We start from the raw sequence: 6,606 nt of genomic DNA on the forward strand, positions 1-6,606 counted from the left end.
CAAACGACTATAAATCACATACATATTTACCGGTTTAATATCGTGATAGAAAACCGCGGGTTCCACAAACTGCATATATGACCTGGACCACCTGTTTCGTGATATGTACTTACTTGGATGGAGGGCTGTCTCATTGGCATTCATTCCACATCTTATTTCTAGTTTGTCCTTAGCTGTTATATCAATATCAATCTCCGATTGATTGATTGATTGTTGGTTGCTTAACGTCCAGTGGCAAATATTTCATGCATGTTCAGGTCGAGAACAAATTAACAATAAATACAATAGGTAGGTCCGATAAAACAGGTCATTTGGGAAAATTTAGACTGCCACGGGAAAATGAGGGTATATAGGATAGGGACAAAAATTTAGCCTTGCAACAGGCCACCTACGGACCCCTTAAAGAATTGTTGCAAGGGATCTTAACGTGCAGAGAGCGTGACACTCTCTCTACACGAGGCATCGGATTTAACGTCCCCATTCTGACCGGACGTGGCTGCGTACTTGATACATCCCGCACAGCCAAACGGACGCCCCACTTTGGAAAGGGTTTTACTACCGGTCGTAAGAAGACCTGTAGTGACCATATTTCTATACCCCAGTCACCCTTGGGGAGTATCAAGCTCTGTTTCTTCACTGAAAATTGCATCCTCCATATTGCATCCATAATAAATTTATGCAGAAGGTAAATTGTAGTACCGGCTCGAGCAACAGACAATAACTGAATAATGTTCAGTTGACGTAATTTGAAGTTAATGTTAATTTCTTTTACAATCGTTAGTAACATTTCAGTGTTTGCTCTTTTCTTGATTGGAATGGCCTTGACTGATACTCCCAATTCCGTCCACTTCCCTTTATAGACGTTTCTGAAGGTTCTTCTTCCTACATATAATTACGTACTAAGTTTTCATCATCTTCTGTCATGTATAAGCATCTGGCATGTTCAGGCAAGAATTATTTTCCCCAGAAATCAGTTTCTGACCCGTAACAAATTACGGAATAGGCACGGCATGTATCACTACAATGTCTTGTGTAATGGCCAATAATGCAATCCGCTACATAATTTAGTCTATTTACAAGTCTATCCCATTCCCCAGCTGCCTCCTTCATAGCAAAGTTAAATTCCACAGTGCACATGTTAGTTAAATCTAAGGATAATATCCTGTGAATATTCTCACGGTCTTCTTCTGTCCTTCTAGGAAACATAAATTAACTTAAATCTGTTTATCAATACTACGCAATCGTCTTGACGCCAAGTGTCTCAGATCGCAAGTTTTTTTTTATGTCAGGTTCACAACTTAACTATGTTTCTTGATGCATCCTCTGTAGGCATGGCTGTCCCATCTGTGGTCAACCGTCCAATATCTAGAGGCTGTTCATCCTCTGTTGACTGATCTTCTAGTAAATTCACCATGCAATTCCTCATTACCAATAGAGACCCATGGTTTTAGGTTTGCCGAACATGAGACTTGGTGTCCGATTCAAATTGCGTTCTCTCAAGTGGACCTTAGATAGCTGGCAGTTCTGCAGAGCTTATTTTCATCCTTGGCCAAATTTGAAATAAAAAAAAGGTACATGATACAATGCATGTAAGGGGTTACATTCGAACTTGAAATATTTTCTGTTGGCTCTGTTAAACCTAGTTTAGAAATGCTTTGATACTTGATCCTTCACCCCAACGTACAAATGCATGAACTTTCCAAACATCTTCCATAGTTTTACGGTATCATTGTGTTCAACTTTCAACTTGTCAGATACTCCTAACTAAATATCTAGCACTACAGTGGAAGATAAGTATCGACTCGTGACTACCTGGGACATGGTGGACTGAGGCATTTTATATTTGCTACAATAAATTATATTCTCCATTCAAGGTCTTCATTCAACTGCTTTTTTAAAACTAGTATTGGTACAAGCTATCTTGTACGTGGTCTACTGACCCATGGTTGTGTTCGAGATATCCATTGATCAAATTTAAGGCAGAATGTCGAGTAGTTCCTGCGAATCTGATATACATGGACCATGACAAGTTGGCGATAGTTGATAAAAGACCAAAAAAAAAAAGCATTATGCAAATGAATCTTTGCTTTCATGTCCAGGTTCCAAAACCCAACTTACTCCAGCAACAGATTCGCAGTGATGTACAAGAACAACTATCAACTTTAAAGAGACCAAATGAATCGCAATATACGTTACAATCTATATTAGCAAAGAGCTCAGAAATCCCTAATGCACAATGTGAAATAATCATTGTTTTGGACCATGAGTCATCGGAGTCTGGTACTTTTCAAATTGAAGTTTCAAAATCAAATGCATCTCATACAGAGAAATCCGTTGAGGTTCCTCCAACATGTTCAATACGCGACCTTATTCTGCATCCATGAGAATTGTCCTAGAAATTGATCAAAAGTGGGATACATTCATTAAAGAAACGGCATACTGTTACGTCGGTACAAACTGTCACCTTCAGCAGTTCCGGAGTTTCGCTTCTGTCATCAGCTATTTTGTATTTGACCTTCGGCCTTATAAACACACATTGCCTTTTCATATAAAGCTAGTTATCTGTGCAGTTCCTATCCAAGGCTAGAATTAATAGCTTTTCTCCTTTAAGAATATTTCCATTTATATTTGTCATTATGGCACAAGATTAAAGATGCAGAGAAGATGGAAATAATAAGGAATGACCATAATCTGCTTAAGGGTTTCACTAAAAGTATGTCAATACAATACACATATATTTCAAATCAACTAGAAAAGAAATACTGAGTATGTTGTTTATTTAATGAGCTTCTGCGGTTTCCTTTCTACTATTCAATTTAAAACAGCCATGACCCAAGCTGATCTAAAAGAATTATTGTTTACTTTCAAAATGACCAAAGCTGATTTGAGAAAATAAATCTTGAAAAAAACCCACCAGCATGCCATAAAAAAAAAACAAGTTGCAAAATCTTGTAGTTCTGAATATACACAGTTGTCTAAAGATACTTTTAGTACAATTTTTCTTTGCAAACATCAAATATTGTAAATGATCCATTTGATGTAAATCCACACGATTTTCAAGAATTGTGTAAACAACAATACCTCTGCTAAGGAATGTTTACAACATGATATTTTCACAATTTTAGAAGTGTCAAACTCAAAACTTACACAAAGTAATGATAAAAGTCAAAATTTTCGAAAAATTCATGTTCGAATGTGTCTCTTAGACAGACATTTTTTGACAATTTCTCAACATATTCAGGGAATGTAGTTTCTCAATTTTTTACAATTGATTTTTGAGAACATAATTGGTGAAATTATGGCACAGATGACCAAGGTGCAAAAAGACAACTCTGAAAAAGAGCAATCACACCTTTGCAGCAATGACCAGTCCATTTTATTTCTACATATCAGGATACATTGTGAAGATATATTAGTTAAATATCCGTTTCAAACAGTCAAAGAGGAGGGGATGTCATTTTCAGCATCAAGAATGTCCTTTATGCGCTACCGTTAGCGTCAAATGAGTCTTGATTTTATATCGTCATTCGTAAAATCAAATTTCGTAGCCACGTTAGGGTCAAATGGAGTAAAATATTTATCGTTAACGTCTAATTACTTGCAATGTGGGGTACCCCATAACTTCCTTCGGACAGGGGTCCATGATTCCCACTCCATATCCCCAACTCCCATTTCCCTTCCCTTTTACTCTAAAATGTTCTCCCTCTACTTCTACTTCCATCCTTCTTGCTCCCAGACAAAAAAAAAAAATGGGAAAATATATTTCCCAGATTATTCATCCCCCCTCTTTTCGAATTCTTGTTAGGGGGCATCGGTGTCCGAGTGGTCTAAGTAGTTACTTCTGTAATCACTAACCAGTCAACACTGAGGTTGTAAGTTCGAACCCCGCTCGTGCGGGTGCACTCGACTCCAATCTTAATTGACTAGGATTGTCAGTTTTCCTATCGAGGGTCGGTGGTTTTCCCCGGGCACTCCGGCTTCCTCCACCAATAAAAACTGGCCGCCACGAAATAGCCCAAAAGCGGTACTTAAAAGTGGCGTTAAAACACCAAAAATCAAATCAAAATCGAATTCTTGTTCTTTCACCCAAAATTATATTCGTTCCAATTCCCGTTCATCCCTTTTACATTTACACCCCACACCTTCGAAATTCGCACCCTCAGTCTGTTTGTACCCTTCCTTTTATTCTAAATCAGGCTTTTGTTAGTATAGTTCTGATAACAGGATAAAATAAAGATATATTAAGTTTATTTTAATTGTTTAAAAATAAAGTGACTCACACGAGATCAAAGGGTCTTTTCTATTTATAATCTTCATAAGATATACTTCTACCAAACTAGTTATTACTTTCATTTTCACTTCAGACCAGGCTAACTAACGGACCTGCACATGGTACCCCCTTTTCCTGCTTCCTGATCCCTCATTCTCATGTTTCCTTACCCCTGTCCAACCCCTCAAGGAGTTCAATTGTTTTGTTTGTTTTTTTTGAGAATATAAATGGTCTAATTTGTAAATTAACCCCTACAGTACGAGGCAATACATTTTATTGATGGATTCGTCTTGATCACAATTTGTTTACAATGAACCCCCTCCCCTTTCCCCCGTCTCTCTTTGGTATAAAAAATTTCATAACATCAAGTATCAGGTTTAAACATACACGTACGGCTTATCTTGTTTACCAAATGACACATACATTTGAGTTGAAAAATTCATTATTGTTTTGTGTTTAGTATTTTTAAATACAAAATTTGTGTATCCCATAATCCAAACAGGTTACAAGACACCTCAGCATAATTTGGTTGACGAGGAGTACAAATGTAGGTCAGCTGCATTTCAGAATTTTAGGCAGAGAAATGACTTGTCCCTGGCAGCGAAACAGCATGCCTTGAGAAGTCTGTATTCAACATATATATAAAAACAAAATCACTTTTTACGTCGTAGTGGAGGGGACATTAATTTTTACCCTTGTCTGTCTGTACGTACATCCCAAAATTGGTTTCCGTTCTCTAACTTCAGTTTGCCTCAACCAAATGTTATGAAACTTATACAACAAACACAGAACAAGTTCAATTTTTTTTGGTGGTGTCACTTTTCTAGAGTTATGCCACTTTACAAATGGAAAAAATTGGAGTCGAGCCACGTGCAGGAATCGAACTGAATTTTTCGTTTCCGTTCTCTAACTTTAGTTTGCCTCATCCAAATGTTATGAATCTTATACACATTACTTATTACAACAAAACTCAGATCAAGTAAAAATTTCGGTAGTCATGGTAGTGTCACTCTTACCATTCTTTAGTTATAGTCCTTTATAACTTTATATGTAAGCGGGGCGGGGAGGGGGGGGGGGGCATCATCTATGTCCCATGGACACATTCCCCATTTTTTTTTAAATATAAACTACATTATGCTTTTAAAAGAGGGACGAAAGATACCAGAGAGACAGTCAAACTCATCGATCGAAAACAAACTGACAACGCCATGGCCAAAAATAAAAAGACAAACAGACAAATAATAGTACAGATGACACAACATAGAAAACTAAAGACTAAGCAACACGAACCCCACCAAAAACTGGGGGTGATCTCAGGTGCTCCGGAAGGGTAAGCAGATCCTGCTCCACATGTGGCACCCGTCGTGTTGCTTATGTTATTACAAATCCGGTAAATAGTCTAATTCGGTAAGTGACATTCGTGAAAAGGGAAGGGTATTGAAGTTACGACATAAGGAACATATCCGATATTATCTGTGAAACGGTTATTCCATAACGGTCAACCAACTCATGATGGCGTCCGTAAAATTTACGAAGGGATTAAATGTCAATCATGGATGATTTTCTGACAGAATTACTATGACATTTAATTTCAGGCTTCACGTACATGTAAGAAGAAGGAGTGATTTGTTGTGAAAGATCCTGGAATGTTCAACTTTACTTGGAAACTGTTGGCAAAGAACTGACAGAATTTACACGAGAAGCCAGTATCATCTTGTCTTGCAATTGGGAACTATATGTAAAGTGCTGAAACTTAAGAACAACATCAGAAGCCAAGATCAAAAATACTTGGAACTACATGTATAATAAAAGTACTGTCAGAATCCATATGAGAGAACCCAAGATCATCTACACTTGGTGTCTATATGCAATGTGTTGTCAGAATCCACTTAAGAAGCCAAGATCAACTATAATTTCGAACTATATGCTTTAGTACTGTCAAAATCCATTAAAAAATCCAAGATCAAAAGGACCTACTTTACCTACCTGTCCCAATGATGAATACAGATTGTGTAGTTGTTAAAAAAAAAACACTGAAGAAGAATATTTATATAAAAATAGTGAAAATATGGAGCTGATCAGTTAATGGTTGTACACATGTACATGATGTATACATGTCAACAATTACTAGTATATTGAAATTAACAATGCAAATAAATGTTTTATAAATTTGATCTCATAGACATTTTACGAATAAAAATCAAAAATGTTTCAAAAAATGAATTTTAATAGAGCTGAATTATTTGTTGTTGTTTTTTTTGCTGTCTGTAGTGAATTTTGCTGCAAACACGATTCATGATATGCAAACTGCATTATATGCAGTTGTCTTTAATTCA

This window comes from Mytilus californianus, unplaced genomic scaffold (assembly GCF_021869535.1).
Source record: "Mytilus californianus isolate M0D057914Y unplaced genomic scaffold, xbMytCali1.0.p SCAF_11, whole genome shotgun sequence".
Taxonomy (NCBI): Eukaryota; Metazoa; Mollusca; class Bivalvia; order Mytilida; family Mytilidae; genus Mytilus; species Mytilus californianus.